A 10,198-nucleotide genomic window follows, 5' to 3' on the forward strand; every position below is an offset into this window, starting at 1 on the left:
TTTTTTGAGTTGGTCACTAGAACAAACTTCTTGACAGCAAAAAAAAACAAAAAAACAACTGTACTCATATGTACCAATCAATACAATCCAACATATGCAGTTATGAACAAAACTGTGTAGATGTAAATGTATTTCCTCCATTCGACATCTGAAACAATAGCAAGAGACCACAATTGCTACTCACTGCAGATTCACCACTAATGTTGTTACCTTTCAAAATAAAAGCCATTAACCTACACACTGAGGGCATTTATTTAATTTTATTGATCCTTTATTTATCCAGGAAAGTCCCATCAAAAGACATGATATCACAAAGTTTCAGATAGAAAACAATTTCACAAATGAAACACACCGAAACACAAGAGCAACATACAAATACAGCAAACGATGACTAAAAGACACACAAAAAACAAACCTAACTAACTCATATCATCTATGGGGAGTATGTAAAGTAGCAAAACACTTCATAACAGTTCAGTATTTAGGTGCAGCTTCACTCATTCACATCATGTTTAGGGACAAATGTGGACATTATATAGTTTCTTTTTGGTAAAATTGTCCTGTGACCAAAGAAAAAGTAACGTCATAGTCATTTGTCGGAATTTAAACATTGTTGAAAATGTTTAAAGATTAACTCATTTTATTGTCCCTGTAGGCAAATTCAAGTCTTTTTATGCATTTTACCCATCTAGCATTAGCAATTAGCATTAGCATACAGCACCCGTTCAAAGCAGTTAACTGCCATTTAAGGCACTTTAAGACCAAGTCCAGATCTTCATCAGATCCGACGGGAGAATTAACCGATATGCACCTGTTTTTATGCTGTGTTCCAGGCCAGTTTTTGAGCCCGTAAGTCACGACTCCAAACCACGACTCACGACTTTGTAACATTTCAGGTAAGTCACGCCAAACTGTTTGAGCGCAAGGAATTATGGGAGCTTGATGTAAACAAACCAGCATGGTAGGCCGTACGTTTTGCTCATTTACAATCATTTCTATTGCCAAAGGTGCTTGTTCTTTGCTTATGTTACGTGCCAGGAGGTCTAGGGTGCCGCCACATAACAAAAACTAAAAGAAAGAAAAAGATGTTCCGGGAGACAGTAAGGAAAAACGTGGAGAGCAGGTCGCTTGTAACAAAGAGACTGAAAATGTATCATACAAAAAGAAAAATCGTACATGGCCACAATTACTAAAAAAAAAATTAACATAAGCTGAATCAAACGAAAAGCAAACTGCAGCAATGGACCCACTGGGCTTCATGGTTGAAGCTCCAGGCTTTTATAGGCAGATGAATTAGTTGCAGGTGTTTCCAGTTGGCCCAAATGGAAGGCAGAGACAAGGAAAAAAACAAACAAACAACAGCCCCAGCCATAACAGCGTATTTGAGGGAAACAGAGGAGGAAAAACGGCGCATAAGGCAAGAGAAACTGTTATACCTTTTATGTTATGTTATTTGTATATTTGTATACGTATAAGGTATTGATTTATTCTTGCACTCAATGGACTGAAAACTAGCTAACGCTAAAATAACTGCTGATTATGCATAATATTTGCAGATAAATAATGTCAGAGCAATACCTTGATTTAATAAACAATCTACATAAACACCACAACTGTGGGGGCCGCCATTGTTGTTTCACGGGCTACGTGACGTCAGAGCTCGGAACTGGGAGTGCATCGATCTAGTACGAGTTCACGAGTGGAAAGTCACAGGTTTGACTGATATTCCAGCATATTTTCACTGGTAGAAGGTTGGAAAAATACGAGTTACGAGTTGCGTGGAATGCAGCATTAATGGCGGGGGGCGGGGCTACAGTGGCATGGATTGAACAGGTAAAGTCAACATAGAAAGGTTCTGGTGCGGTGAGAGTCAAACCTGTAAACTTCCTGCTGTGACATAACCCATCCTGCCTTCATGTGCTATGGGAGTTATGGTGAATACTAGTTATGAACTCAAAAATTGTACATAAACGCCCGTTCATGTTGAATTTTCCGCTGGAGAACTGGGAAGAAAATTTGAAATGAAAATAACCTTTGAACTTTACAACATGGCGGAGAGCAACGAGGGATATTAGCTGTGTTAGCTGATGATTTGGCACATTTATAGCATAAAAACACACACATACACAAGAAAAAAAAAAAATGCTGGAGCAGATGAATTAGATGAAGTAGCAGGTCATGATAAATTGTGCGTCGGCCATTTTTCATTTAGCTTCCACATCAAAAGCACTTGTACTATGGAACACACTGGTGGAAGGGTCACTGAAGGCAGCGTTAGGCCTCGACGTTTTGTATGTATTTTGATTCTGAGATGCTAAATACTGTGTTGTTTTTGTTGCTGTCATGTAGCAGCTTTGTTTTCCTGTCAGGTGGTCGAAGGGCTCATCTCAGACAGTGTGAAATGAAGCTGAACATGATGTAAAGGGCTTTGGGAAGCTTTGATGGGCTCTTTGCAAACAGCGAACAGCCTGTCTTTGTGCTTGCTCAGGTGCCTTGTGTTTGCCATATTCTCCATCCTCTCCTGGCTTTGGTCAGCTCGTCTCTCTCTGTGCTAATCCCCTGTACTCTCAGACGGGAGGTTGATGTTATACTCAGCTAAAACCTGCCAGATTTCGCCCAGAACAGCATCTTTGAGCCCACAGCTGCTGTGTGTGTGTGTGTGTGTTTTGTTGGTCGGTGCTGCCTCAGCTCTCCGTGCCCTCAGTCCATGCGGTAGGGCTGCTGTAATGAGCGCTATTTAACAGCACTATCTGTGTACAGTTGTGTGTGTGCACGTGTGAGTCCGTGCGTGCCTCATTTCTCTGGTCTGTAATTAATGGATAAACTCTCTAAGTCAAACAAATGGGAATTAAAAGAGACGGAGATCAGAGCACGATTTGAGGGCTTACACCGCTACGAGGAACTAGATCCTTCCACGCTCATACTCCGCTCAATGGAGACACACCATCACACACCAAACTGTAATCCATTATAGATTACTTATTACTGTTATTTAAAAGTAATTCCTTACCTTACAATATTACTGTCTCTGAATTGTAATGCATGACATGACTCCTGTATTATTTTTAAGCCCCCCCCCCCAAAAAAAAAGGAGATAAAATTAGATAAACTAGAAATGCACTCAGAGAGCGCAGACCTCCACCAAGGCAGATCAGTGTTGTCCCCCCCCAGTCACCACCAAAATCTAATCATCTGTTCCTTGTGCCAGTATCAACATTTCCTGACAATTTCCTGAAAATCCTTCCTTAGCTTTTTGAGTTATCTTGTGAACAGACAAACAGACAAACAAACAAACAGACAAACCCCGATGAAAACATAAGGTAACTACGTAGAAGCACTCGGAGAGCGCAGACCTGAGCCAAGACAGATCAGTGCCCCAGATTTGGATGAAAATTTCAGGAAATGTTGATACTGGCACAAGGAACAAATGATTAAATTTTGGTGGTGATCGGGGGTGGGTGTGTGGGGGTTGGGGGTGAGGGGGCCACTGATCTGCCTTGGCGGAGGTCTGCGCTTTCTTTTCTAGAAAAGCACTCGTAGAGCGCAGACCTCCGCCAAGGCAGATCAGTGGCCCCTCCACCCCCGATCACCACCAAAATTTTATCATTTGTTCCTTGTGCCAGTATCAACATTTCCTGAAATTTTCGTCCAAATCCGTCCATAACTTTTTGAGTTATCTTGCACACGGACAGACAGACAGACAGACGGACAGACACACAGACAAACCAGTGCCGGCAAAAACATAACCTCCTTGACGGAGGTAGTTAGCAACCTGAAGTACATGTGCACAGATAGCTCAGTAGGTAATGCTACAGCCAAAATTTGAGTCCCAGCAGGAACGCTGGCATTTTTTACAACATTTTACATGTTCAAACAGAAGACGCCAGTCGATAAATCTGCATTTGATAAAGAATTCTAACTAGTCATAGAAACGTTAGCTTACCTTGTTATTGCTGATCACAGGGATCATGCTAATGCTAACTAGCTTCTGTAAAGCAGGGTTAGGGTTAGTAATGAGCATAGGTCCATGTGGACAATGGACTGTCTTCTGCCGTCTTCACCCATTGGCTGAACACCAACAGGAAATAGAACTGTGCAGATGCATTTTTGATTCCTTAAGGTCTCATGGTCTTGCTGTTTATTTTATTTTTTTTGATTGAGCACTTAAATTCTGTGCGAAAAGTGTGTTGTAATGCAAGTGCTATTGAACATGTACTGAAAATTGATTAGTAATGCCTGACACTACTGTGTTACAGCAAAAAGTAATCTGTTACTGCAGGGGTGTCGAACTCATTTTAGTTCAGGAGCCACATTTCGCCAAACATGATCTAAAGTAAAATAGCAGCAGTGAAAAAAGCAAAACTGTATTGTGAAAATGTTCATATATTCAAAGTTTCCCTGAAGATCTGAGTAACAGTTACAACCTGAAATGTCTTAAGAAATGTAAGTGCAATTTTAACGATATTGGCCATTGGTGCATATACACATAGGAACTCTTGTGCAGTCATTCAGGGAGTCAGATAAAAAAATAAAAGAAATAGAAAAGCACTTGGAGAGCGCAGATCAGTCCCCCCACCCACACCTGGATCACCACCAAAATTTAATCATTTTTTTCCTTGTGCCAGTATCAACATTTCCTGAAAATTTCATCAAAAATCCTTCCATAACTTTTTGAGTTATCTTGCTAATAGACAAACAAACAAACAGACAAAACCCGATGAAAACATAACCTCCACCATTCCTAGGTGGAGGTAAAAAACACATAATTCTATAAAAGGAAGCCCTGTACATCTATAAATGTATATATATAGAAGTGCATAAAAACCTTATATTAAAGGGGAAAGATAAGACCATTGTGTATTGGACCGACCCAGGAGACAATAAAATAAAATAAATAAATACACCGCAAGGAGGTAGTCAATCTAAATGCATTACTTTTGTAACTCGTTACTCCCAACGCTGCACAGAACACACAGCGGTAACCTCCCAGTGGTGGTTGAGTCTTGTCTGAGTGGAGTCTGTGTGGACTGGCCTTTCATTTGCACGTACAGGGGTTTCCAGTGGTTATCAGTGACGGGCCGGCGCCTTCCCCTGCAGCTGCCATTGTCTAATAGGAAGGAGGGAGACAAATGGAGGGAGAGAGAGAGAGACAGATAGAGGGCAAAGGGAAGAGAGAGAGACAGAAGGAGAGAGGGAGTGTTTAGCCAGCGTTAATTAAGTTTGGACAGACTCTCCAGGGAACCATTATGAGAGTGTTATCTGCTAATAAGAAAAGAAGACACTGTAATTACAGTTATATATATACAGGAGAGGAAGAGGAGCAGACAGGGATGAAAGATTACTCATCTGTTTCTTTCCTTCTTTAGAACTTCTATACGAGGCGTTATTAGGAATAGATTGTGGCTTCGCTGCAGTACACACTGTTTTTATGTGTGTGTGTGCGTTTTAACTCAGTAGGACAGGTTTCCGGTGTCATTTTTGTCTTTGTCGTCATCTTTGTTTTTATCTGAATTGTGCATTGCGATCTGCTGTCTGAATGTAACTATAGATGTTGTTCCAGGCTGATCCTGCCTTCAGGTTCTGTGGATCAGGTGTGAGTGGATGAGTGGATGCACCTGTGGGTCCACCACAGCTGAGGGTGGTTGTCCTGAGTGGGTGTGGATATAAGGATCTGAAACCCACTGTTCAGTTTGGTTTCACCCCTGAGGAGGCAACAGCTCCATTTTCATCTTACTATATTGCACTTTCCCTGCCTTTTAGACCCCCCCCCCCACCCTGCAATTAAACACATTGTCTACACAGTAACTCACTTTTAAGTTTCTGTGGGTTCCCGACTCGGCTGCGGTGACACACTATAACAAAGAAAAGCGTATGGTAGATAACTGTGGTGTTTTTATACCGCCATTTTCTTTACATGCCTACGCAGAACAGGAATTTACAGTCTACTCTCGTTATACCGCCAACTTCCGTTCACGGCCAAATTGGCGGTATAGCGAAAATGCCGTTACAACGGGTTGCGTCTATAATGTGCATGTCTTTACTATATGATGTCTATGCTGCCTCCGTTAACCCGTTCTAATTGCGTTTCTAAATAAATCTTGATTCTGTTATGTTGTAAGGGATCATTTAAAGTGGGGAAACATTTTAAGCATTATTATACCGTGTCGGGAAATGACGCCCCATCATCTTGAGGCTTTGGCTTAATCCCACGTCCTCTTCCCGACATCCTGACCTACTGAGGGTTCTGCGATAAATGAACGGTGGCCGTTCCGTAGACCTACTCGTAGCTTGTCGCGATCAGCGTCTGGCGCGTTTGTTTCAGTGCATTGTTAAAATTTATGTGTACTCGATGGCAATCACACTGGCGGTATAACGGTCGGGAAATCAATGGTATAAGTGTTGTTTGTGCATGGAACTGGGCTGGCGGATGGCGATAGGCGGAAATGGCGGTAGCTAATGGAATAATGCATTGGGGATTTTTGTGCAATGGTTTTGGTCGGTGGTGAGCGAAAATAGCGGTATAACGGCAGGCGATTTAACGAGAGTAGACTGTATTTATTTAAAAAAGCTCCCTCTGGGCCCTATGTGTGCACGGGCCTGTTTTATATAACTGTATACAAGTAGTCAAGGAAGAAGAAAGGATTCTACTGTTCAGTACAGAGAGGGTTATTTTATTCAGTACAGTGATAGAATTTGGTCCTAATGTGAAATTCAGTTTTTGGTGACAAGTGAAATAAAAATATAATTTTGGGAGAAAAAAAATTTCTCTTTACCCCCAAAACACATACCGAAATCGTGGCCCAAAAACCAAGGTATGAACTGAATCGTGGGCTACCTGTGCCGTTGGACCCCTAGTTTTTACCCAAACCACCTTTTACGCAAGACACATTTATCTGTGTAGCACAATTCATAAACAGGGCAATTTACAGAGCGCTACAAAAATGGAAAAGAAACAAGTTAAAAATGCACAATTAAAACATAATCAATTAAACATAAACTACAAAAGCGCTTGGAGAGCGCAGACCTCCACCAAGGTAGATCAGTCTTGAACCCCCCCCGATCACACACCAAAATTGAATCATTTGTTCCTTGTGCCAGTAGCAACATTTCCTGAAAATTTCATCCAATTCCATCCATAACTTTTTGCTTTATCTTGCTAACAGACAAACCCCAATGAAAACATAACCTCCTTGGCGAAGGTAATAATGAATTAAAATAAAGTAAAGGAGTGCAGGTAGAACCCTTTCAGTCGTTCTATGCACAGTTGAACAGAGTCATTTTCAGCCTGGACTTAAACATTGTCAGAGTTGAAGCCTGTCTCCCATAATCAGGAAGACTGTTCCAGAGTTTAACTGCACGGAACTGAAATGCAACTCTGGGGTGCCAATAAGGGGGGGTAAACATGACAAATTCATGGGGCCCAGCATTTGTGGGAGGCCCATAGAGCAGTGGAGGGGGTCCAGTTGATATAGAAGTTGTGAAAATGTCGTGAAGAGAGTTGTAGAAGTCGGGAGGTGAACACTGAAAGCATGTTAAGTTACATTTTCACGGTATAAGTGACGTTTATGGACTGTACCCCCATGTAGGGCTGCTCGATTATAGAAAAAAAAAAATCACAATTATTTTAGCAATAATTGAAATCACGATTATTAAAAACGATTATTTGTTAACCTTAAAGTTGTTTATTTTTTTCTTGCAAAACAATGTAAGATATACTCTTTAAATATAAATAAAGCTTTTAACAATGAAAACAAAGTATGTTCACTTTTGTACGAAACAAAAAAAATCTTTGAATGCAAATAAGTGTACTGTAAATTCAAGTATGTTTCCTTTTGTAAACAAACAGTGCACTGGAATTAAACTGCTATAGACTTGCCATAGAACTGGAGCAATAAAAAAAACAACTCATGTAAAGTGCAAATTATAAATTCAAGTATGTTCAGTGTAGTATGAAACATAGTAAATTCAGTGGCGTGCCGTGAGGTTTCAGTTAGGTTAATACGGGAGTTGCAGCGTAAAGAGATACGGAGACTGAAGATTGCATTGCGGACGAAGTTGTAGACGGAGTTTTTTTTTTTAATGTCTTTTAGTTTTTCATAAGATTATGATAAAGGTCGCGGTGGTTAAACTTTAGATGGTTAAAAAGTTTTGCTGTGTTACCGGCCGGTGCGGACACAACTACGAAACACTTTTTGCACGTAATGGGTTTTTGCTCTTCATCAAACCCAAAGTGATTCCATACAACTGAATTTGACTTGCCTTTTTTGTTTACCAAGCACTTCTGCTGCGATTCTCCTGCTATTTTTCCAGACCGCTAGGTACAACTTTCCTCTTGGGGTGGACCTGCTGGCTAGCTGGCAGCAGTAGTTTAGAGGGGGGCGGGGCGGAGCAGCTCATGGTAGCTTGCGTGCGCGTGAATTAAAACAACTCAAAATTAATAATCGTTTTTTCTCGATTACATAATTTTTGTAATCGTTGCGTGTAATAATCGAAATCGTAATTGAATTTCGATTAATTGCACAGCCCTACCCCCATGTATTTACCCCCCCACACACACCTAGTCCATCAGATTGAGAAGATGGTCAGTTTCTGTAGGGTCTACAATGATGGTGCTTTCATAGGGCCCATAGTTTGTAGCATTGCCCCTGTTGCAGCTTCACTGTGTTTAGTCCTGACTCTGGCACCAGCAAAAGACCAGTCCATGAGGTTCTCAGGGTCTGAGATGGTTCATATGGGACCACCATGTCAGATGTACTGATGTGTTAGACCATGGACAGACTTATTCACCAGCAGAGAACCCTTTGTGGCTCATATCAGTATACTGTTTCTGTTAGTTTCCCTTATTTCTGCCTCAAACCTCCACTTAGGGTACAGGAAATGTATCAGACCTATTTAGAAATGTGTGTATTTCTTTAAAATTCAAGGCACTGTGTTCTGGCAGTGTCCTTGATGTGATTCTGACAGGTGACCCCACATATTTTACCCTCCCATGTTCACAACTGCTGCTTTCAAATCAAGGCAAAGAGCCAAAAACAGTATCCTTTAAAGAGATCCTATGTGCTGTAAAGACCACCGAAGGACTAATTTCCAGGACGAGTTTAATTATAGGAAATAAAAGGGGTTGGAAGCGACACCACTTTTAATTACTGTGCACAGGATGAATACAGAAGAACTGAACAGACGCACTTCTAACATTACAACTCACTGATGTAGACCTGCCACCTCACAGCCCACCCCCTCCTCACTCAGTGTCTGAAGGCTGATCTGGAATCAGTTTACTGGTCAGCAGGACTGTGGAGCTGGAGGGACCCCCCCCCCCCCCCCCCCCCCCCCCACACACACACACACACACACCACACACACACACACACACACACACACACACACACACACACAGGAAGTGCACAGTTCAGCTGCTCAGAGTAAACGATTCTCAGCTGGTTTGTGCTGCAGAAATGAGTAGAGTTGAAGACTGAGCTGCAGCGAAGACCTCAACTCTGCACATGAGTCTGGTTTACAGAGGGAGGGGTGTGTGTGTGTGTGTGTGTGTGTGTGCGTGCATGTCAGTGGCGGCTGTTTGTCTTTCAGAGAGGGGAAGCTCTGTCGGCTTACATCAAAAAAAAAAAAAGTTATTTAAACATAAATTTGGCCCTCCGTTTCTTTTTAAGAAAATGGTCAGTGACCTTATCGTACCAACTAAACAAGAAAATGTTGAAATTATGTTAAATTGAAACAAGGAAGTGCAATGAGTGTGTTTTATTTACAGTGCAAGAAATGAACAAGTAATTTCATAGTGATTTCTCTCTTGATTTCACAGCAGAATGCACGACGGTATTAAACTGAACTCTGTCAAATGAAGGAGTAGATCTCAAAATAGCTGTCAATCAAATGGGATTCAGCCTTTTGACCGATCCTCCAATCAGCACGTGTAATCCTTGCGTCCAGCCCGGCCGAGCTCCGCCCACAGCTCCACTCACCCCCAGAGACGCCCGGCGTCCGGGGGCGGGACAACATTGTGGCATTTATCCAATTACCGTCCAGTTTTAAGGCAATGAAAAAAACTGTTCCACTCAGTCCCATTGAAGTGCATGGATGCTGAGCGTCTACGGACAAATGCACTGAGCAGAGATCAAATGAGAAAACAGACACGGGAATGGAGGAGAAGTGAACAACATTGAGTCTGCTGATTTGTGATAAA

Source organism: Sphaeramia orbicularis, chromosome 6 (genome assembly GCF_902148855.1).
Source record: "Sphaeramia orbicularis chromosome 6, fSphaOr1.1, whole genome shotgun sequence".
Taxonomy (NCBI): domain Eukaryota; kingdom Metazoa; phylum Chordata; class Actinopteri; order Kurtiformes; family Apogonidae; genus Sphaeramia; species Sphaeramia orbicularis.